Genomic DNA, 25,337 nt, shown 5'->3' on the forward strand with positions numbered 1-25,337 from the left:
AAAACAAAGCAATGAAGTAAGATAAAACAACATTTTTATATCAAGCTTAAATGAAGGTCACACCAATGACTGCAGATATGACTCCACAGAGAAGGGTGGAGATCAATTGCACTGGTGGTTCATGTTTCAATGCACAAGCACGCAAGTGAGAGATGAGTTGATCTTTGAAGAGTAGTCTCTATGTCAGTGGTTCTCAAACTTTTTCTTTCCACTTACATACATATTCTCTATGGCATAGGTGCTCTGCGATTAGTAAGGGATTGCTCAAGTATGTGGGTGGAAAGACCAAGTTTGAAAACCACTGTTTTAATCGTCCCTCATTGACTCGTGATGTGCACGGTTTCATAACTCCAGAGGAAATGGGCCAATGACAATTTTTCTCAAGCAAAATATTTCAGTAACAATTGGGTCTAAAACAGCAATTCTCAACCTTCCCTTCCCACTCACTTTAAGCAATTGCTTACTAGTCACAGAGCACTGATGGCAGAGGGATTACTTAAAGTGGTATGCGAATGGAAAGAAAATGGTTGAGAACCACTGGTCTGCGTTTCTCTATGGAACTGCCATCCGAAGATCAGTATATTTTGACCCATTGTATGCCCGATACTAGTTTGTCATTGAATGCCACTCAAGGTGAATCATATGTGAGATAGTGGTGGAGAGAGGGTTAATGATACAAAGAATCCAATTCGGCAAGTATCATGTCAATAATGTGAGATTTACTCTTGAATAAAATTAAACTACATTCTGAGAGATCGTTGGGCTTGAAATTGCTGTTGGTGAGATTAAAAGATGAATGCTCATCCCATGACATTCAATAAAGCATTAATCTTGCGATTAAAGTAAATCCATTTCCTGCCTGAAATATATGATATAGCACTGTGATTCTTGCAATATGCCTCGATCTGTTTTCCTCAAAACTAAACATACAATCTTATGAGCAGGTTAGTTCATTCAGAGCTGACATTTCACCATAAAATTTACAAATTTTCTGTGTACTGATAAGACTCATTGCTAAATTGTCTTATTGTTGCTTCATTGCTTCGGTTGTGATGCTAGACTACAGTCCTAATCCCCCATCTGTATTAGTGAGATAAATTATTTTAGGAGTAAAACATGAAAGTCTGAAGACACTGTGGTTAAAGTAAAAAACACAATGCTGGAGAAAGTAGGCAGGTCAAACAATGTGCTTTATATTGCAAAGATAAAGATACATAATCTCATTTCAGGCTTGAGCCCATCATCAAGGTATTGGCAAAATGTAGGCAGGTGCCTGAACAATATGGGTAGGTGGGGGGGAGGGGCAGGGAGAAGAGATCGGAGCCATTAGTAGGAGGTAATATCGACTGTGCTCCTCCCCCGGCTCTCTTCCCCCACTATTTTGTTCAGGTGCCTGCCTACAATTTGTCCATTCCTTGATGAAGGGCTCAAGCCTGGAACCTTGGTTATGAAAAGGTTCCATGATTGTCACGTAACATTACATTTAGAAGGTAACATACATGAAATTCTTTAACTTTGTCCACCATAAGGAAGACAGAGAGTTGCCACTTTGTCCAGTGCCCCTCACAGAAATGAGTCCCCAGAGAGGTATCGTTAGTATTACCTTTGCTATTATAAAGTATGTGGTGTGACCTGCTGAGTTTCTCCCACATTGTGTTTTCACTTAAATAAATTGTTTTATGGATTTAAAAATGTGAGTTCAAAGAATTACTCGAACTAGAGTCTACATCAAGGGTGTCAAACTCAAATTCATGGAGGGCCAAAATTAAAAACTTGGACTAAGTCGAGGGCCGAACTAAATATTTATTGAAAATTTTCAATAACATCTGCATGTTTTCTCTTCTTTCAACATATGTAATGTTAAACTTTTTCTTATTAAAATAAAGGTTTAATAATAGTTTTGGATAAACTCTTTCCAGAAGCATTAACAAATGAGAAATAAAATATTCAATAAATAATATTTCTCTATAGAGGATTTGTCAAATGTTGCTAGTGTGCTGTCGAATAGTAAAATCTGAGGGCTATTGAGAATGTGGGAGAATAACGTGATTCCTGAAACAATCAAATGGGTGACTGATTGTGGGCATGAACTCTAGCAGGGTTATTTGCCATGCCCTTTTTCCATTGGTACAGATATCCTTTGATTTACATACTTTTCAAGTTTTATGCCTAATGAGCTTGTATCCAGGTGCAGGACCATTTTTAACCAGGAATATATTTATCACTGTGACATGAAACTATTGGAAGATCGTTTTATCCTGAGATTAAAGTTCATAATACTTACTCAGGCCTGTGTGCGGGAGGGCGGGGTTTGCGGGCGATCAGGTTGGACAACGACAGTGCGGGGGCATCGGCTCTCGCTGCAGGGCGGCATCTCGGCGGATCAGCGGCCCTGTCACCGTGAGTCGCGGGTTGGCCTGCGACAGGGAGGGGGAGTGGGCAACGGTCCTGGCGAGGTCAGGCCCCCCTGAGTTTCTGCCGGACCCCACGACCTGCTGAGTTTCTCCCGGACCCCCCTTGACCTGCTGAGTTTCTCCCGGACCCCCCTTGACCTGCTGAGTTTCTCTCGGACCCCCCTTCACCTGCTGAGTTTCTCCCTTCTGGTGTTTTTACGAGAACCACAGACTTTCGTTCATACATTGATGAGGGGGATCAAGGGCCAAACATTGTCAGGTACCTCTCTGCTGGATAAAGGATACGGTTTAACCCGCTGAGTTTCTCCAGTGTTGGGTTTTCACGAGGTAGAGTCAAAGGGCCGAAGGGCCAGTTTCTGATCTGTAATGTTCTACGGACCCTGCACTTCATTCCTTGCCGGTGTCCCAGGACCTTTCCAGGGCAGTCTCTGCGTTCAGGACCGCCCTGGGATCCCGGTCAGCGGTGGAGGAGCAGGTGAGCGTGGCTAATCCCGATCCAGCCCACGCCACTCCCAAGATTGGTGGGGGGTTCCACCCTACCTGCCCGACCAGCCTCGCTCTCCACATGTACTCCAGGCACCCGCCGCTGGTCCGGTGGGAAGGCACAGGACGGCCGGCGCCCCGATCGCCCGGCAGGGAGCCCCAATCTTCCCTCCGGCGTCCCAACTCCATCTGCAGCTCCAAGAAACGCTGTCCACTGGGGTTCCGGGTGCTGGGAAATGGCCTTGGCTTCCCCTGACACCGGCCAGGCCGCACTGCGGTGGGGGGGTGGGCAGGAGGACACAACAGCGTGTTTATAAAACCACCCACCACTACTTTTCTAGGACCAGGATTTTTTTCTCTCTCTCTCTCACCCTGGGACACAGCAGTTACTGTGCATGCGCTATACTGGCGCAGCGGCCAGCGGGCCACCTCTAATACATTTTTGATATGATCTTGTGGGCCAAATATAATTATATCGCGGGCCAAATTTGGCCCGCGGGCCAGAGTTTGACATGTGTGGTCTACATGATCAAACCATTGACCTTTCTGTACAGGCAGTACCCGAGTTACGAACGTCCGCCTTGTGGACAAATGAATGAAGGATGGCTTCAGTGGTTTGTCGGCTCGAGGAAGGAGAACGCCATCCACCATTTTAAGTCGGATCACGTTGCCTCCCTTGATGCCTACTTCAGGAAATTGACTCCAGTCGTTTTATAGGCATAGAGTGGTAAAATATATAGTTTTCTAAGATAAACATTTAACTAACTGACGCTAAATATACCTGTTCTGACTTACCTAAAAATTCAACTTCGATTTAGGAACAGATCTTGTTCTTGATCCGAGGACTGCCTGTATTTCAGCATCTTTTCATAATGCCTGATTTGTAAGGAGTGTAAAAATATAAACAGCACCTTCTGTATCTGCAGCTCGATAAGCTCTTCATATATTGTACCAGACCAGATGTGCATGCAACATATTGTGCCAGATGCAACCTCCATGCATTCTGCTAATTATGCTCCACACATGTTGTGCTTGCACCAATAAGTCCCGTAAGTAGCCTTGTAGGAGTTTAGAAACAGTTATTATTTTAATTGTAGGAGTTTAGAAACAGTTATTATTTTAATGGTAGGAGTTCTGAAACAGTTATAGAAGGTAGACAGAAACAGCAAGGAAAAAGCTAAAATGTTCTTTGTGTAAAATGGCGCATGAAAAAGCAGAACAGATAAAAAAAAATAACAGGAATTTAAGAAATATGCACGTACACACACAAAGAGCTTGTTTTATAGGGGGTGGGGAAAGGAGGTGTGAGCACGGGATAAGAGAAAGTTGGAGTCAGTCAAGAGTCAGACGAATAGGGAAAAGTGCCAAACCAATCCAAGAAGGACAAACGTAAGACAAATGTAAGGGGAGGTGAAGTAAAAATTGTATAAAAACAAAGAGGCTTCCCGCCCTCGGGATACTTTCCCGAGGTAAGGGGAGAGTACCCAACCTTGCAATGTTGTAAATATAAATAAATGTTCTTTGTTCTCAATTTTTGTTTCGAGCAATTTCTGTGAAGGTACTTCTCTTTCTCACAGCCTTCTCATAAGTCCCTTCTAAGTCCCTTCTCAGGCATTCTGATGATGAATCTCTCCTTTCATTTCACTTTGCTTGATAAACTCCACCTCCTATTAATCTGATCCTGTGACATTCTTGTGTCCTGAAAAGCCAACATCTGCACCACAGGGTAAACAGCACATTACTGCAACATTCTGTCTCCAGAGATCCCATTCCATTTGTAAATGCCCACTCATGTAAAACTGAAATGTCATGAACAGCAAATCTTTGTCACACCTCAAGATAAGTCAAGTTTATGGCAATATTTCTGTGAAAATCAAAGTATTTATTTAACAGTCTTCTTGAAGAAAACTCTTTTTGTGAAAGCACTTAAACCCATTGAAATGAAATGCTGCAGCTGATGTAAATCCAAACCAAAAGCAAAACATGCTGGAAGTACCTAGCAGGGGAAACAAGTGTGCACCAAGAGAACATGAGGACCCTTCAATGGAATGAGAAAACAAGTGTTTTTCTGTTACATAGAGAGCAAGGAGGGGTGAGTTCCACTCTCTGCTTCTTAAAATACACTTATTTCATTTAAATTAACATGGCTGTTGATTGATGAATAATTGGAGTTTAATTTATCCATAGAACCCTACTGCACAGAAAACAGGCCATTTGGCCCTTCTAGTCTGTGCTGACCATTGTTCAGCTAGTCCCAATAACCTGCTCCCATTCCATAACCCTCCAGACCTCTTCCATCCATGTCTCTATCCAATATATTCTTAAAACTCAAGATCGAGGCCACTCCCACCACATTAGACGGCAGCTCATTCCACATTCCCGCCACTCTGAGTGAAGAGGTTCCCCATAATGATCACCTTAAGCCTTTCCCCTTTCACCCTAAAGCTGTGACCTATCATATTTATCTCACCAAATCTCAGTGGAAAGAGCCTACTTGCATTTACTCTGTCTATGCCCCTCATAATTTTGTAAACCTCTATCAAATCTTCCTTGATTTGTCTTCATTCCAAGGAATAAATTCCTAACCTGTTTAATCTTTCCCTGAAACTCAACTCCTGAAGACCTGGCAACATCCTAATAACTCTCTCAATCTTATTGATATCCTTCCTGTAGTTAGGCAACTGGAACTGCACACAATATTCCAAATTTGGCCTCACTGATTTTTAATATAACTTCAACCTAACATCCCAATTCCTATACTCAATACTTAGATTTATAAAGGCCCAGATGCCAAAAGGTTTTTTTACAACACTGACAACCTAAGATGCCACCTTCAGGGAACAATGTCCCTGTATCCCCAGGTCTCTCTGTTCCTCCGCACTCCTCAGTATCCTACCATTTACAGTCCTTCCTTGATTTACTCTTCCAAAATGCGATCCCTCACACTTGTCTGCTTAAAACCATCATTCATTTTTTGGCCCATTCTGCCAGATGGTCCAGATTCCTCTGCAAACTTTGAAAACCTTCCTCACTGTCCACTAGGCCTCCTATCTTTGTGTCATCAGCAAATTTGCTGATCCACTTTACCACATTATCGTCCAAATCATTAATATAGACAACAAACAATAATGGTCCCAACACAAATCTCTGAGGCACACCACTCATCACATGCCTTCAGTGAGAAGCAACCATCCACTACCACTCTGTTTTCTCCCACACAGCCAATTTTGAATCCAGTTTACAACCCCTCTATGTATAACTACTGTTTTAACCTTCTGAACTGATCTCCCATGTGGGACCTCATTGAAGGCCTTACTAAAGTTGCAATTGAAAAGCAACCAATTCAGTAATGTTTAGAACACCACAGAAAGAGGTACAGGAATGGGATGCCAAGCCCATCAACCTGTCCCAGCATTTAATATGATTATAGGTGATCTTTGCTGTCTTCACCACCTCTTCTGTGCCAATTCTCTATACCCTCTCATCCTCAATCTATCAAATATGTATCCATCTCCACTATTTCAGTTAAACAGATTTTTCGGAGAACTGGTCATTTTTTAAAAAATAGCCCAGTAGCAACAGCAAATAATTTGTATCAGTGTTTAAACAACAGCAAACAAGGGAAGACATTTTAAGCATTAAAATAATTTTAAATTCTCACCAAACAAATGCTGGCCACTGCCAATCACCAAAACGAACCCACCGATGGCTCGCTCCTACTCAGTCCTCCTCCATAGTCCAAGGACCCTGCTGCCATCAGCAGTCTGAGGACCCTGGTGTTGCTGCTGGGATCCCGATATCCTTGGTCAGTTCAGCTCTGAAAAATTTTGGATAAAAGGATTTCTGATTTGTTTCGGATATCTTCATTTATCTAAAAATATTTTTAAATTTTGGATTATTGTGTATTTTGGAGAATCCAATATCAGATAATCGGAGTTGCACTGTACTTCCAATAATCTACCTTCCATCATCCAGAGATTCACTCTCCTGAACAAAAAAGTAATTTCAAAGTACCTCAGTGTTTAAATGAACAGCTTTTACTTTATAGTTATGTCCCTTTGTTCAAGACTCTCCCACTAAAGACAATGTCCCAACACTTACCCTGGCAAGACCCTTTGAGGATGTTTGAACAAGGTCATCCCACATTTTTCTAAACTTCAAGGTATTCAGGGCCAAATTGTTAAGTCTCTCTTTGGAGGACAACTCTCTCATCCCAGATAATCACCAAACACACTGCCTCCAATAGTGTGGAATATCTTTTTAGATAGGGAGACTAAAACTGTACGGAGAATCCTCAATGAACCCTCGCCAACACCCTGTACAATTCTAGCATAAAGCTCCCTGTTTTTAAACTCCAACCACTTTATGATGAAGGTCAAATTCCCCTTTGCTTCTTAACTACATGTTGGACTTGCTTACCAGCATTTGGTGATTTGTGCACTTTAACACATCGATTCCTCAATATTTCACCGAGTTTCAATAAACACAATATTATTGTTATTTAGGTTCACTATTTGTCCAACTTTATTAAAAAGACCCCAGTTTTACCATAAAATAAGGCTCTGTTGTGAACAAATATTGTACCTGCCGAATAATTTCTTGCAATTGAAATGATTTCACCATGTAATATTTTCTGACTAAACATTCATCCATATTTAAATAGAAGAGAGGGAAATACTTAGCTGAAGAGACAAGATCTGTGTGAAGAGAAGCAAAGATCATGTGATACAAATGTAGATGGAAGTAATCAGCTGGACAGGCATCATCTGTGACACATTTCAATTCAAATGCTTTGCCAGAGCTGATGTGGGGATGTGTTTTACTGTCCACAGATGCTGCCTGACCATTTGAGTGTTTCCAGGATATTCTATTTTTGGAATTCCAGCAAATGCATTTATTTTATCAACAAAGTTAATGTTTCAGGAATGCTTCCTTTTTTAGATGACAGACATATTGATTATGTGACCATTTTAATTATTAAAGGGATTGAATCTCAGTTTGCTGAAATATTAAGCTTTGGAAGCTTAATAGCAGCTCTCTGTAGTTGTGAAAATAAATCCTTCCATTTAGCAAGGACTAATCATGACCCATTTTGACTCTCTGTTCTTTTCCTGGAAAAATGCAACATGATTCGCATCCTTGTTTAAATTCAATGGTTAAAAATGGCAGAAATTATTTTTGCAGAAAACACACAGCCACATGCACTTTGGAATGATAGAGGTTGTGTGACACTGAATCTGGTTGATATTATCGTGAGGTGTTGAAAGGCTTTTCATTTTCCCGTGACCAAGCTAGGAAATAACTAACTGAGGCAACATCAAAATCTGTACATGAGTCATACACCACGTGATGTGTACTTCAATTGACAACCAGATCAAAAGACAAATCCGAAATGATGTACTGGAATTTAACTTGGACTCATATGAGGTGTTGCACTTTGGCAGGTTATTCCAGGGCATGATTTGTAGTCGAACGGAAACACCGCAGGGTACATAATTCCATGAAAGTTGAAACACCTGCAGCCATGGTGGTGAAGAAAGCACTTAGCATGCTTACCTTCATCAGTCAGGGTAATGAGTGCAGGGGTAAGGATGTCCTGTTACAACTTATGCAAGGCATTGATGAGACCACACTTGGAATATTGTACACAGATCTGGTTTGCCTAACTATGGGAATGATGCTATTAAGTGGGAAAAGCTGGTTAAAAAAAAAAGTACGTTACTGGCATTCGAGGCTGGAGAGGTTAGATAGGCTGCGGCATTTTTTCTCTGGAACGTTGGAGGCTGAGGGGTGACCTTTTAGAGGTTTATAAAATTGAGGGAAAGGATAAGGGAAATAGTCTTTTGTCAATAGTAGGGCCGGATAAACCTAAAGGGCATAGCTTTAGCGAGAAAGATTGAAACTTTTTCCACAGAGGGTGGTTGGCATGTGGAATTAGGTGCAAGAGGAAGTGATTGAAACAAGTCGACTTGCAATGTTTAAAGGTCATTTGGACAGGGACATAGATGAGAATGGTTCAGAGGGATATGAGCCAATCACAGTCAAATAGGACCAGCTCAGGGAGGGAACTTCAAGGACATGGACAAGTTGACTTGCTGTCTTTCTGTGACTCTAATCCTTGTGTGTGTCCAAAGATCCCTGAAGTTAAGATGAGCAACAAAATATATGGCAAAAGTGTTTGAAAATGGATACTCATGTTTATACTAGGTTTATGCTTGAACTGTGTAAAACATTGGTCAAGTTGCTGTGGTGAAACCACTATTGTCCATATCTGTTATATGTAAATTATATGACCTTTCCTGGTTGACCCTGCTCTCACTGGCCAGCTTGAGACTCCTCCCCTTTCTCCCCCATAAAGGCTGTCATGTCACAAGCCTGTCCCCAGTTTGAGTCCGGGTCAGTGTTAGTGACCAACACAGGGAGGCTGTCCATCTCTTCAAATAAAAGCCTTCAGTTTCAATTACTTCAGTCTTTGTGCAATTGATCGTGCATCAGTCACATTTAGATTAAAGTGAGAGCACTGGTTACTATATTACATGAAGAATGCAAAATCCCCAAAAGTTAAATAAATGGGACCCAACAGTATCAGACAGATGTTTTCCCTGTAAGAAGGAAACGGGAACAACAGTACATGCAATTTGGGCATGTGAGAAAGTGGAAACGTTTTGGGAAGATCTAAATCAGGTATTAAATAAAATCACAAAAATCAACATACCAAAAAATCCAGAGATCTTTCTTCTAAGTAATATAAGAAGTAAAGAACTTGGACTCGATTTGGATGGAGCACAAGAAAGATTTATTATGATAGTCTTAGCTGTAGCAAAAAAATGTATTATGTCCACCTGGAAATTAGAAGAGAGCCTGAAAGTACAGCAATGGTACATGGAAATGAATAAATGTATTCCATTGGAAAAAATAATATATAATTTACAGTATTCGAACAAATTTGGGAACCGTACAAGGAACAAAACAGAGAAGTCCTGCCACGGACCTCCGCCCCCTAAAATGACAGAAGGAGAAACGACGAAATGAACTGACCCAGTGTGTAGATGACACAAATTTCTTGTTTATTTTCATTGTGTGATGACATTGTTTAATGGGTTTAAAGTATTGTATAGGTTGAACGTTGAGTGGGTGGGGAGGGGGGGGGGTGAAGGAGGGAGGGAAGGGAGGGGGGGAAAAGGGAGAAAATGACACTGTGTATATTCAAGAGGGAAATGTTTGTGTGTATTTGGTCAGTATGGTTCATCATGTGAACAATAAAACAATTTTTTAAAAGAATGCAAAATGAAACATACGAGATATGAAGATTTTTTCATTTGAGACGTTACTTTTACTTTTTAATTGAAATATTAAATTAACGTGGAAGGGACGACTTATTTCCCTTAAAGATTTAAGGCATTTGTTGGAATCTTTAGAGGGGGGACATGAATCATCTTTGCTCAGTGGTGGTGGGAACCTGGAACTCAAGAGTTGAAGCAAGCCCAAGGCCCTGCTAAATACATGCTGCACTAACAATAAAGATGACTCACTCAGTGGTCTTTAGCAAAGAACTGGTGTCAACATTTTACTTCTTCCATCCAACCCTTTCTTCCTCCCCTCAATGTGCCCCACGCTCTCCGATTTGCTCCTGTCCCGCAGGTGACAGCGATGCTCTTTCGGCTCCTTCTTTCAGTCCCGTGCTTGCACGTTGACCGCAGTGCTCATCCTGCTCCCTATTCCAGCCTGCGCATGCTCGTTAACATTTTCCAAGTGTCGCCACTGATGCGTCACAAGCTTGACTGGCCGTACACGAGGCCCATGCGAGCTTGTGGCCATGACTGCCCTACCGTATTTAAATGGCCCATGAAATACCATGTCTTGAATGGAAGTGACGCAAGTAGTTGAATGAATCGCGCATCTTGCAAGAGCCCGATGTGATCATCAGTGCCCTGTGAATCTATGAATGATATGGGATAGGCAAGATGCAAAATTAGTTGAACTCAAACAATTCAGAAAAGTTTCTTCTATTTCAGGGACAGTGGATAGCACAGGCTCATGGGCCGGAAGGGCCTGTTACTGCTCTGTATCTCAAAATAAAATGTATTTTGTCACTGAAAGTATCTTAGCGCTATTTATTTATGAACAGAGGATTACATTGAAACATTGATTTATTAAGCAAGTAACCATGGCAGCGAGCTCGCATTTGCAAACATTAACCAAGAGAATGAGCTCATCATCTTCTTTCAGGGAATGTTGGCTCTGTGAATACCAAACGCCATTGGAAATATTCCTTTCATCTTCAAGTGGTACCCTGTGTTCGTGCACATCTTCCTCAGGAGGTTCCCTGAAAAGACAGCTCTCTTGACAGTGCAGCACCTCGAGTGCTGAACTGCGGTCTTTAATTTTGGAGTGGTGCCAGCAAGCACGACCTTTTAACTTAAAAGAACGTCACGAACAAAGTAAAAGGACTTGTGATGTAATGCTGTGAAATTGCAAGGAACTTTAAAGCTAATCTCTGTGGAATGAAATTTAATAAAATTTGATGAATATTCATTTTTAAAATGTGGAATTGAATTGCTTGATTAAAACTCAGTCATTCTTGGATGATTATTTTTAAAGCAATTGTGATTTAGTTGAAAATGGGACTTAAGCATGTTTTAAATTTAACCCTTTGGACTCGTGTTCTGGTTTACTGGGACTGGTTTTATACCCAAACACCTAGTGGTGTCTGTTCTTTAAAGGCTTACCCATTGACCCAGTCCGGAGTACGGTATCGATTATGAAAGCTAAAAATGGTTGGAGTCCAAAGGGTAATGGCCAAAACACACAACTGCTGGAGGAACTCAGCTGGTCTCACAGCATCCATAGGAGGTAACGATCTATTACAGATGTTCGGGCCTGAGCCCTTCCTCAAGCTGGAAGTAAGAGAAAAAAAATCAGTCATCTGAATTAAACGCTGGGGAAAGAAAAAGGGTATGAATGGGAAGGAGAGGAGTACAGACTGACGGACAAAAGGTGTTAATTGAATATGATACAAGGAAAGCTAAGAATTGATTTTGGCTCCGTGAAAGGGGACAGAGGGAAAAGGGAAAGAGAGAGAGAGATTGAAAAGAAACAGGGTGTGGCTGAGGCTCTTACGGAAAACAGAGAAGGCAATGTTAATGGCATCCATTTGGAGGGTGCCTAGATGGAAGATGAGCTATTATTCCTCCAATTTGTGGATGGTCTTAGTCTGGCAGTGCATGAGACTATTGGAAGGGAATGGGGCAGGGAATTGAAATGGGTGGTCACTAGGAGATCCACACTATTGTGGGGGACAGAGCCGAGGTTCTCAACTAAGTAATCTCACAGTCTGCATCCAGTCTCTCCAATGTAGAGGAGATCACAATGGGAGCACCGAATGCAGTTGATGACCCATGCAGATTCACAAGTGAAGTGTTGCTTCACTTGGAAGGATTATTTGGGGCCCCAAATGGTAGTGATGGAGGAGGTGCTGGCACACCTTAAATTTAGGGTACCAGTATGATTCAAACCACCCATCAGTACAAAGCACCTGCAGGTTCAATGCAAGACGAGTAAAAAAGAAAGTGCACAAACTTTACTGCAGGTAGGAATCAAATAATATATTTTTTGACTTCTTGTCTTCAAGCAAGATTAAGTGATTTTTCCTTCAATTAAGTTTGGCTTCACTTTTTAAATTTACATTTTATCCCAAAGGCTCAAACAAATTGAGTGATATGGCTATCATACCATTCAGTGATGATCTGTCCTGCTGTTCTAATCAGTATGTACTATGGACTCAACAGCTGATTCATATGTCATTGACAAACTAGATTTCTAATTGGTGCATGTCAGGGTTGAATGTGCAGATAGCAAATCACTCAATTGCCTCTAAACCAGTGATTCTCAACCTTTTTTTTCCACTCACATACCACTTTAAGTATTCCTATGACATAAGTGCTCTGTGATTAGTAAGGGATTGCTTATGTGAATGGAAGGGAAGGTTGAGAATCTCTGCTCTAGACCCAATTATAACTGAAATATTTTGCTTGAGAAAAATTGTCATTGGCCCATTTCCTTTGGAGTTATGAAACCGTGCACATAACGAGTCAATGAGGTACGATTAAAACAGTGGTTTTCAAACTTTTTATTTCTCCCCATATACCACCTTAAGCAATCCCTTACTAATCTCAGAGCACCTATGGCATAGGGGTTACTTAAAGTGATATGTAAGTGGAAAGAAAAAGGTTGCTCTAAACACTCAACAAAAATCCTGATGTGCCAAGTTGCAATTCTTTGCAAGCATGAGTCTTCATGTTGAACAAGGATGAATACATGTGAATGTAATAAAGATTACCAAGTTATTTTTGTGTGTTTTTGAAGCTTTTGCCATTGGCAGCAATGATAATATTCCGAGCTCTGTGATTTTAAGTTGTTCTCAGTAATGCTACTTTCATTCCCTATTCTTCAGAGTGCTTATCCCTGTTAAATGGTTGATAATGAGATTATTGTCTAGACGTTGTGCAATGTACATTTGCCCAAATTTCTTACTTGCTGCAGCTCAGTGGGTACATCTAAAGAAAAATTATAATGGTAAACTGATCGAATTAAATTAAAAGAAACAATAAATATCTAAGGTAGATAATAAATATTCTCAGTAATCCGAATGAAAAAAGCAACTTTCTATAATGCTGAAGTGTACCAGGAGTCTGATAGCTTTTGGAAAGAAGAAACTGTTCTCGAACCTAGAGGTGTTGGTTTCCAGGCTTCTGTACATTCTGTCCTAAGGTAGCAGGAAGAAGAGCTTGTGACCAGAGTGATGGGGGTCCTTCATGATGTTGGTCGCCACCTTGATTGTTTGATTGTCCCTTTCTTTATTGGATTTTTTAGACCACCATAAAATGCTTTGTGCAAGGGGCCAATCTGCTGCTAAGTCTGTGTGACAGGTGGAGTACACCAATGGGAAACCCAGGGTTTCACTGGTGAATCCACCTGTGTGATGTAGCGGTGGCTAGGTCTGGTGTCGAATCAGAATCCCTGATTATTTGAATGAAGGCTGCCAAGCGGTGGATGAGGAGGATAAAGTTGAGTATGCATGCTTTTACATACTTTAACATTATTTTTTAATAATTAAATTTACCTTTTAAAAATTGATTGAAGCATTTTCATTGTTTTTAAATGCCTCTGTGTATCAGATTTTGTTTAAATGAAGCTTCACAAACTTTGATGCCAGGCAAGAGTCTATCCCTAGAGTTGCTCCTGCCAAGGGATGTCAAAGCATTTTGGGGGCATGTCTTCAGCCTTTTGCTCCATGCAACTCGGTTCATGCTGAGGCCTTGCGGTATGTAGCCATCTCCAAGATCTGGAGATCAAGATTGACACGGTGCATCCATACCAGCTTAATACAGGCAGGTAAAAAGTGTGGAGTAGGGAGGAGATGGATGGACGTATAGTCGTTGCACGTTCCAGGGAGTTTCCTCCTTTGACTCCGTCTACACCCATTCCCGCTTCCATTGCCACTCACCCATTTCATTCACCATCTGTCAGTCACTGGGCATCATCATCCTGGTGGTGTTTTGGCTTCCCGCATCAATTTGATGCTGTTGGATAATGCTTGGATATTCCTCTGCCTTTCTCATCCAACTCTTGCCCAAGCAACACCTCACTACACAAGAATAGTCAAAGAAAATGAAAGGTAGAGCACATTTTCCAGTCTATTACTCTCTCATTGTTCCTGAAGGTTCACCTTCAGTTTGCGAGAAGACCTGACGAGGGATGGACATGTGGTTAAATCAAATACCCAGACTTGCTCCATTCTTAGCTTTAAGTATCTCCCTCCAGCTGTCTGTCTCACTATTGAATTGCATCAAATGGCATGTAGGTGCTCTATTTGCTTGGTAAGTGTAAAATTAATTTTGTCTTTTCCCTCCATTTTTCTTCCTGTGCCTGATTTGCTGTGTAGCTCACCCACTCTAATGCACATGTCTTTGTCCTTGCACTGTTAAAATGTCCCAATCAGCCAGTATTAGATCTACGTAACTGCTTTCCAGTTTTGTTCAGGTCCCAAATGCCCAGATTTCCTCTAATGACCTCAGGATTTAATTAAGTTGACACATAATCCAAACATAAAAATTTAGCAGGTAAATCTGACTAATGGAACTGCCATTTGACTCCCCAAGTGACTAGAGATTTCCTCCATGCAGGTACATTCCCACAGCAATTGCTGACTTGTTTTCAGAATCAAATCATGGATTAACGTTTTCTTTCCAATCCTGAGGTTAGCCATTTGTCAAATTTTTTTCACCCATCAAACACAAGAGTTGCTCAATCCAATCAGTAGAGGAAACAAATCTGGACCCGTAGACTTTAATATCAACTTAGAAACCAATACCAAAATGGCACCACAAATTAACGCAATAAGGAAGTATCCTTCATAGACATTAGTCTTTGCTCCATTAAGCACAGCTTTAAGGGGCAGTGTCTCAAGAAAGCAGCCTCTCTTATCAAGGACCCTCACCACCCAGGCCATGCCCTTTTCTCACTCCAACCATCAGGAAGGAGAGACAGGAGCCTGAAGATGCACACCCAACCTTACAAGAACAGCTTCTTCCCCTGCGCCATCAGATTTCTGAACGGACATGACCTCACTTTTTTCTCTCTTTCCACTAATTATTAGTTTTTAAAAATTAATTTTCAGAACTGTATTTTTTGCACCGGAAATGCACAATACTGCTGCCGCAAAACAACAAATTTCACGACACGCTCTTGACAATATAGCTGATTCTGATGCGAGCATTCACAATACGAATTTGGTGAAAAAAAAGTTTTTATTTTATTTCCATTATTATTCCAGTGGGACTGAGAAAAGGATAATTTTTCTTCTTTCAAACAAAGAAGCATATTAAACTGCACTTAATTTATTTAAATAAAATCTTGAAGAATATTTAGAAAATTTCTTTGGCGCTTCAATATAAAGAGAGAGAAATTACATTTTGAGATTGCCAGTGATCCAGCATAAAATTGGTCTGAGCGTGATTCATGTTGTCTGCTTCTCTTGTAAACTGCGACCACCATTGGACTGTTTTAACACATCTTCTCAAATTTGGCAGGCAGTGAAATTATGCAATATTGAACTTTATTTTCATAATGCTTACTTTCAGTTTCAATGATATGAAAATCCAATTAAACCTTTACAAATATCTTCTGTGTTTGATTTGAGAAAAACCAAACATGTCAGGAGTTCTTTGTGCTAAACCTACTGATTTCACCAGCACTGATTTATGGTTCATACATACAAAATACAGCAAACTATCAAAAATTCAATCAGCATTAAAAAATCAGAAAATATTCAGAATCCCTGATGAAAATGTATGAAAGGTTGATTTATGAAGGCAAATAATAATTCTGGTCCAATTGTTCCTTGGTTATGGGTCAAAGATGATAGCGAGTCCAAATTCAAATTGAAATATTTCATAATGCAATTATGCTCAACTCTCAGCTCAAACTAATATTGAACATGTCAGTCCTGAATTTGTATAAGGGATCCCAAAAACGGACCTCAGAATTTTTGAGTTGACCAGAGGTACCACAAGGAGCTTGCTTCATGGGAAGTTTTAAATTGGTTCCAACCAACAGTAACCTGGGACAGGAGAGCAGCACTCTTTAAATCGCAGACTTTCGGGGGAAACAGGGTTTGTAAATGGTAGTAGATCTTTGACTAAATAAGTGCTGTAATTTTTCAGGCAGCGAGATTGGACATCTTACTGTTGACATGCTTGGAGAGGTTTCTAGGGATGGCAAACCAACTCCCCACCATAAAATTCAGATAAAATTTTCTAAGAGAGACTAACTATGAAATCAGTGAAAGGGCTCTGGACTTGAATGTAAAAATATTTTATATAAGAACATAAGAAATAGGGCCATTTGGCCCATCAAGCCTGCTCCACCATGACTGATCTGATGCTAGGCTCATCTCTACCTACCTACTTTCTCCCATATCCCTTAATTCCCTTACTACGTAGAAATCTATCCAACCTGGTCTTAAATATATTTACTGAGGTTGCCTCCACTGCTTCTATAGATTTACCACTCTGTGGCAAAAGCAGTTCCTCCTCCTCTCTGTTCAAAATCTACTACCCTGAATCTTGAGGCTTTGCCCACTAGTTCTCACCTCACCTACCAGTGTAAAAAAAAATGTACTTACCTCTGTCTTATCCTTTCATAATTTTAAATGTTTCTGTCAGATCCTCTCTGGTTCTTCTGAATTCCAGTACAGACCCAGACAATTCAATCTCTTCTCATAGGCTAACCCACTCATCTCTTAAAATCAATCTAGTGATACTCCTCTGCACTGCCTCCAAGGCTAATATGTCCTCCTTCAAGTAAGGAGACTAGAAATGCACACAGTATTCTCGAGGCAGCCTCACCATTTTTGCTAAGAGATGGTCACCAGGATTTGCTGTCTGCCTTATTCATTGTCAATCAATGTTGGACAGTGGGACTGAAGGATGACAGAGGATTAATTAGTACAGTAAAGACTCTGCTGTTTGGTCAGATGGTAGTTCCAAGACGAAAGTGCAGTGCTTCATACAAGAACAATTGAAGCAATGCCATTCAATTTCTCGCGAGTTCAAATTGTTGTAGAGCAAGGGCTAAAACTTCATTTGGAAAACTCATGTGTGAATGTGCTGTGGAAAACTACGTTAACCCAAAGTAGAAAATATCTCTGCACACTTTTAGGTGTCTTCGCACGCATAATGTGATTCATCATTTTTTGACATGATTTTCATTCTCAGTCGCAGTTTTTTTTCTGCCCCCCCGCCCGCCCCATGTAAAAAAACTCCCAAATGATTTCAGTGATGATGCAAAATGTAAATTTTCTATGTTAAGATACTCAATTGCAATGGGCTGAAAACTTTAATTTTATATCAAATCACAAGACCGGGTTTTGAGAACTTTTGTTTTCCTCTGAAACTCTGGTATTTATCGGGTCAATGCTCCAATTGCATTCTTTATCTTCATTGAGACCTGTAAACTCCTGCAACCTCAATCTCGCCTTCAGTTGAATGTGTCACTGTCGACTCCAACCAACGCTATCATTCCAAGTCATTGCTGCCAATATTAGTGTCTAATTTTGTATTGGACTGTTGAAAGCAATATTCACGAGTTCACCCAAATGCCATGCTCAGGACAAAAAGATGTCTTTATCTCTTCAGTTCACAGGAATAGGGAGAGTGACCACACCAATTGACTAAGCTGCAGCCTCCTCCAACTTACAGAGGGCAGCATGAGCGGACAGAAACCTCCCCAGACAGCTTCCTGAGAGCTGAACTAGGTTGTAGCCCTGAAGAAACTGAGTGACCCCTTTCACAAAGAACATGCTTCCTGAAAATACTGTTATCAAGTAAATTCTCCAGATCACTCGAACCCACTGAGATCACTTCGGCATCCTCCTTCCATTCTTGTCGCATCCAATCATTCAGTAGCAACTCTCCCCAGTAAATTTTGACAAACACCACATTTACAGGCCCTTCTCGCCCGCGAGCCTGTGCCGCCCAATTACAACTGATTGACCTACAGGCCCAGTATGTTTTGAATGGTGGAAGGAAATCAACGCACCCTTGGCAAATCCACAGTGGGAGAACATATAAAATCCTTACAGACAGCATGGGATTTGAAACCCAGTCGAGAATACTGGCGCTGTATTAACTTTGCTCTCAAAGCTACACCAACCACCAGTTTATTGTTTAACTTGTATAAATAATAGTGCAAAACAACTTCTAGAGCCAGGTTTGCATTTAAAGCAGACCTAAAGCCCTCACTTTCAAATCAGTTTTTTTCATTAGTTATATTGTTCTTTCTGTTTGGAAGTCACATAATAATCTGAAAGGTAAACAGCTCATAATGTTATTAACTCAACTGATCATACAGTTCAAATGTCTCTCTCGGCGTGAAGCATTATGTGAATTTATGGTAACTTGGGATGAAGCTATATTATTTTTTTTAAAAAGCTGAATCCTTTGCTACGATCGGGTTTTCTTTTCCTATCAGGACAGGGTCCTTGCAGATTTGGCAGGACAAATGAGACAAATCAAACAACTGGGTTCTTGGCCAAAGAACACCACAGGGTGAAGATTGAACAAAATAAAGAAATTATACATTAGAACAATGATGATCAAATGAAAGGCAAAACTGATCCCAACTATGATATTCAATTCTTGCCAATAACTTGCCAAAAGTTATTTTGCAAAGAATGGGACAGCCCTGAGTGCCAACTTAGTCAGCATGGACAAGGCCGATTTTGAGCTGTAAGATTTCCCGACTGATTACTGCCGCATGCATATATAGTATTGACAGATAAGCGATGAAAAACTTTTTCTTGTTTTTAAGATGCAAGAATGAAATGATCAGTACAAGTGACTATTAAGACCAGAGGATGTTGGAATTATGCCATTCAGCCCATCGAGTCTATTCTACTATTCCATCATGGCTGAACTATCCTTTTCAACCCCATTCTTTGTCCTTCTCCCCATAACCCTTGATTGCCTTGTTGATCAAGAACTCATCAATGTCTGTCTTAAATCTATCCAGTGCTTTAGCCTTAACAGCTGTCTATGGCGATTAATTCCATGGATTCACCACCTTCTGAGTAAAGGGAGGTTTTTGCATTCTGAGGATGTGCTCTCTGGCTTTCTCTGATACTGCTCCACTGGCTTCCCAGACCAGTGCATTCTCAATCAACTGAGAGATTGCCAGTAACGCAGAGTCTCATTCTACTGCTGCAGATGGTTAAACCTTGTTTCCATGGGAACAATCCATCCTGCAGATAAAAACAGAAGCAAACTCCATTAAGCATGTTGTTCCTTCTCACGCCTTGTGGAGCAACGTGACAGAGAACTCAAAACAATGTTTAAATATATCTATGCTGCAAAGTAAATCAGATTCTAGCAAAGTATATAAAGATGGTGAGCATTGATTTGAATGCCACACTTGATTAAATTTCATGTCATTCACAGCTCTCAGATCTTCAAACACACGTTGAAACACATGCTCAGGTGCATGGGCACCTCTCACAGAGAATGGTGAATTTTTAGATTTCTTTACACTGGACAGTTGTGATCATTGTAGATGCTTAATGGGAGGATTGACCAACTTTTGAAAGACCAGGGATTCAGGGCTCTGGGGAACTGGTACAGAAGAAACGTACATTTTTTTTCAAAAAGCACATATGAGGGTTTTAGGTTAATTGGAGCATTTGAGCAGAATGGGCTCAGGCAACAGAAAGACCTGTTACCATGCTGTATGTCCAAATTTAAATTTAAGAGGCGATGAGTGGAAGGGCAGGTTTGAGGGGCTGGCCCTACTTTCTCATGTTCTTAAATGGTTTATTTCGAAGTTATTGCTTGCAAAAGAACATAATTACCACACTTCATTGAAATGAATAAAGAGAAGTTTGTATGCATTAGTGGTAATTTGTAAGTTCAGCTATTTTCATGTGAAACATTAATTTGGCATAAATAGAGAGGAGCTTCAGGGAGGCAGTCACCCCCAAAAATCAGGAGGCAGGTAACTGGATGACTGTTAGGAAAGGGAAGGGGAATAAGCAGATGGTGCAGAGCACCCCCATGGCCGTTCCCCTCATCAATAAGTATACTGTCTTGGATACTGTTGTGGGTGGGGGGGGGGGGGGAACGATCAACCAGGGATAAGTTGTGGAGATCATGTCTCTCGCACAGAGGCTGGCCCCTCGGTTCAGACCAGTGAGTCTTACATCAGTGGTGTGCAAACTGTGGAGACAAAATTCTTAATGAGCATTTAGAGAAGTGCAGTCTACTCAAGGATGTCTTTCTGAAGGGAAGATCATGCCTCATGAGCACAATTTAGTTTTTTGAAAAGATAACTAAAGAAATTGATGAGTGTAAGGAGATAGATATGATCGACATGGATTTTAGTAAGGCATTTGATAAGGTGTTGCAGAAAGTCTTGAGGCATGGGATCCATGGAACCTTGGCTGTGTGGATTTTAAAAATTGGCTTGCAGGTAGAAAGCTGAGAGTAGTCATGGAAGGAAAGTATTCTTCCAGGTGGTCAGTGGCAAGTGGACTACTGCAAGGATCCGCTCTGGGACCCCTGCTCTTAGTGATTTTTATAAATTCCTGGATGAAGAAGCAGAAGGATGGGTCAGTATTTGTGGATGATATGAAGATTTAAGGAGTTGTGAATGGAGCTGAAGATTGTTGAAGGTTACAAAAGGATATAGTCAAGATGCAGAGTTGGGTAGAAAAGCGGCACATGAAGTTCAATCTGAATAAGTGTGAGATGATGGATTTTGGAAGGAGAAACCAGAAGGCTGAGTACAGGGTTAATGGTTAATGCTTGGTTACTTAAGAGTGTGTATGAACAGAGGGAATGTGGGGTCACCACACATGTTGATATGTGATGCTGGGCTTCTTTAACAGGTGGGTTGAGTTCAAGAGTAGAGAAGACATATTACAACTCTACAAATCTCTGGTGAGACCACACTTAGAGAATAGTGTTCAGTTCTGGACAACTCATTACAAAAAGGATGTAGAAGCTATGGAGAGGGTGCCAAGGAAATTTACCAGGATGTTACCTGGCATGGAAAATAAGACTTATGAGGCAAGGTTAGTAGAGCTGGGACTTTTTTCTTTGGAGCATAGAAGCATGACTTAATACAGGTCTCCAAGATTATGAGAGACATAGGTAAGATGGACAGCCTGTGCCTGTTTCCCAGGGCAGGAATAACAAACTCCAGAGGACATGAGCACAAAGTGAAGGGAGGGAGGTTTAGGGGAGACATCAGGGGTAAATTTTGTGGATGCCTGGAATGCCTTGCCAGGGATGGTGGTGGAAGCTGAAACATTAGAGGCATTTAAAAGTCTCATTGAAAGGCACATGGATGGGAGAAAAATAGAGGGTTATTGGGTAGGGAGGGTTTAGTACTTTTTGGGTTGCACAACATTGAGGGCTGAAGGGCCTGTACTGTGCTGTAATGTTCTTTGTTGTAGAGGGAATGTGCAAATTGTTGCTCACATTAATAGAATAAAATTGCATTATTGTACCCTCAAATCCATACCCTCAATACCAAATACTTCTTACTTTCATCTATGTTCCTTGCTTATGTTCAAGCTCCTTGTTACCAAATGCAATCTACAACTCAGCTGGAACATTGACCTGATCTTCCTTCCGTGGACATTATCTGTCCATCTGAACTGTTCATTGTTCAAATCATTTCCTTGTGTTTCATTTTCTTTGGTCCTGGCAGTATTTTTGTTTTCATGAGCTATCCTTCATGTTTGACCTTTTGGCAGATGATTCGATTCAACACAGCTTGTTATAAAGTCAGGATTGGAACCCGTGAGAGATGTTCTCTTCACAATCATTTATCCTGGGGATAGAAACTCAAGCACCGAAAAAATTGGCATTAAAACTTTTTGTGTCAATGAGGGGAATTATGGAATATATTTCAATTCAGACATTGGTTTTGCATTAACCTCACATGGTCATTCATTTATATTTTGCTTTAAAAGATTATGGCAGTATAATTAATGCATGGTTAGCACAATGCTGTTATAGCGCCAGGGATTTGCGTTCGAATCCAGCAATGTCTGTAAGGAGTTTGTACATTTGCCCCATGTCTGCATGGGGTTCCTCCGGGTGCTCCGGTTTCCTCCCACCGTTCAAATACATACTGGGGAGTGTGGGTCAATTGGGTGTAATTGGGAGGCATGAGTTTGTGGGCTGAAAAGACCAGTTACAATGCTGTATGTCTAAATTTAAATTCTAAAACATTTGTTTTGTTTATTTTTCTGTGATTATACTTGTAGTAAATACAATGGTGGTTTTGGAGACTTTTTCAAAGGTAGTTTGAATGCTGATGGGGTCTCTATTAATTATAGAGTTTGAGAACAAAGGAAGGGAAACAGAATCAGCTGAATTGTGACTTTGAAGAGATGGCACCAAATGATAGGGTTAGTTGTTTCATCTTGTATTCATATGTGTGAGTTCTTAGACAACTCATGGATGAAGGAAAAGGTTCTTTAAAGTTGATGTGAACAGCACATGAGGCAGTCCATGAGGCTGACTCCATTACAGATCTTACATACTCTGTGTGTCAGTCCCCTGCTGGCAGCCAAGTCTAATCAAACAGTAACTATAATCAAGGCCTTGCTAGTAGCCATGCAAATATGATCACTGTCATTACAAGTAACATCCTGCAAAGTTAGCATTCTGTAGTGCCACTGGATTGGAGTGCAGAATCAAAATTTATTATTGTGGACATGTCATGAAATACATTTTTTTGTTGCAGCATCACCTTTATATAAACCACATTACAAAATTAATGGAAATGGTGCAAGAAAAATTCATGTTGTGGTTTATTCAGGAATCTTATGGCAGAGGGGGAAGAAGCTGTCCTTGTGCCGCTGAGTGCTCATCTTCAGGCTCCTGTACCTTTCTCCTGATGGTAGTAGAGTGAAGAGGGCAAGGCTTGGATGGTGGGGTTCCTTGAGGACAGATGCTGCTTTCTTAAGACACCACCCCTTGCAGATGTCCTCAATGGAGCAAAGACTGATCCCTGTGATGTCGCAACCTGAATTAACAACACTGGAACTTTTTCATATCTTGAAGATTGGCACCTCCGCACCAGACAGTGATGCAACCAGCCAGATTGCTCACCTGAGTACACCTGGTAGTTTCCCAGTTTTAGATTAGGCTACAATGTCTGCAACAATTACAAGTTTGCCGATGTCAGCAGAATCGCAAACTGAAATGAGGAAGCGTATTAGAGGGAGATAGATCAGCTCGTTGAATGGTGTAATGACCACAACATTGCGCTCAATGTCAGCAAAACCAAGGAGATGATTGTGAACTTCAGGAGGGAGTCAGGGGAACACAACCCAATCCTCATTCAAGGGCTCACTAGTGGAGTGGGTCAAGAACTACAAATTCCTGGGTGTAAACATCTCCAAGGATCTGTCCTAGAGTCTCCATGTTGATGCAATCTTGAAGAAAGCAGTGGCTGTACTTTGTAAGGTGCTTGAGGAGATTTGGTATGTCACCGAAGACTCCTGACAACTTCCACAGCTGTAGCGTGAAGAGCATACTGGCTGGTTGCATCATGGTCTGGTATCAAGGCACTAAATCTTAGGACAAGGAAAACTCCAGAGCATTGTTAACTCATCCTGTGGCATCATAGGCACCAGACTCCACTCCATCAAGGGCATTCACATGAGGTGTTATCACAGAAAAGCAGCCTCTGTACTCAAAGACCTTCCCCCCCCACCACCCAGGCCACGCCCTCTTAAATTTGCTATCATCGGGAAAAAGGTACAGGAACCCAAAGATAAGCACCCAATGGCACAAGGACAGCTTCTTCCCGCTGCCATCAGATTCCTGAATGATCAATGAAAAAAAAGGACACTGCCTCACTTTTCGTGCACGACTATTTTTATTTTTTTATATTATAGTTTTTAAGATGGTTCATAACATGAAGGCGTGCACTGCGGTGCTGCCACAAATTCTTTGGCTTGTTCACGACAATAAATTCTGATTCTGACTCTCTTGCCACCACATGATCCATATTCCCATTCCCTCTGTATTCAACTGTCTTTCATAAAAGTTTATTCAATGCTAATTTTGTATCTCATTTTATCACTAGCCTGGCACCTCCCTGCTTGTTTTCAGTAATGTTTTTGACAGATCATGAATAATAATTGTTTAGATAATAATATGTTTTATTGATTTATTGAACAAAGGGGACTCTATTTTTGAAATGTATTCCATGCTGACTTTATGTAAGGTGTATTTCATTCCAAACATTAAGAGCAGGAAATAATTTTGCTTTGGACAATATTAACCTTGGGCAGGAAAAGGACTTTGTGCACCTTGGGCAAGAAAGGGACTTAGACAGACACTTGGATGGAAGAAAAATAGAGGGTTATGTGGTAGGAAGGATTTATTGGGTGTTTTTTTGGTTGGTATAAATGGGTCGGCACAACATCTTGGACCAAAGGACCTGTATTATGCCGTAATGTTCTATGTCTCAGTCAAACAGGCAAAGGAAGGCTGAGAATTTTTCAGTAGGTGTGAAATACTCTGGTTAAGTTACTCTTGACTGTTTCCTCAGTGGTTTATCAAAGAGCCCTTGTAGCTGGAAGTGAGTTCACAGCTCTAAGTTTAAGAAGCAATAGCATGAGTGCAATGGAGCACCAAAAGGGAGGAAGGGAAGAGAGGCGAGCAAAAGAAACCAAGAATTTGACTTTTGTCAGCCATTTATTATCTTTTTAAAATGGTAGCATTGTTTGATGACGTCCCAGAACATCTTCGTCCACTGTCTATCAAGTGTTAAAAAACAGTCTGGTCATTACAAATAACATTGAATGATGCGAATGATCTATTGAAGACAAATGGAATTTCTCATGTTGAACCAGAGATTTTG

General features: G+C 40.9%; 1 protein-coding gene across 30 annotated transcripts in view; it reads left to right on the forward strand.

The window, feature by feature from the left end:
- Window positions 1–25,337, forward strand: part of LOC138735739 (disks large-associated protein 4-like) — a 482,104-nt gene that overhangs the window by 182,946 nt on the left and 273,821 nt on the right. The window contains exon 5 of one of the 30 annotated variants that reach the window (XM_069884071.1): window positions 22,798–22,869. The exons of the other annotated variants lie outside the window; for them this stretch is intronic. The gene's annotated coding sequence lies outside the window, so the exon portion shown is untranslated. The remainder of the gene's footprint in view (window positions 1–22,797; window positions 22,870–25,337) is intronic. 30 annotated transcript variants of the gene reach the window in all.

The sequence above is a fragment of the Narcine bancroftii genome, chromosome 6 (assembly GCF_036971445.1).
Source record: "Narcine bancroftii isolate sNarBan1 chromosome 6, sNarBan1.hap1, whole genome shotgun sequence".
Lineage (NCBI taxonomy): Eukaryota > Metazoa > Chordata > Chondrichthyes > Torpediniformes > Narcinidae > Narcine > Narcine bancroftii.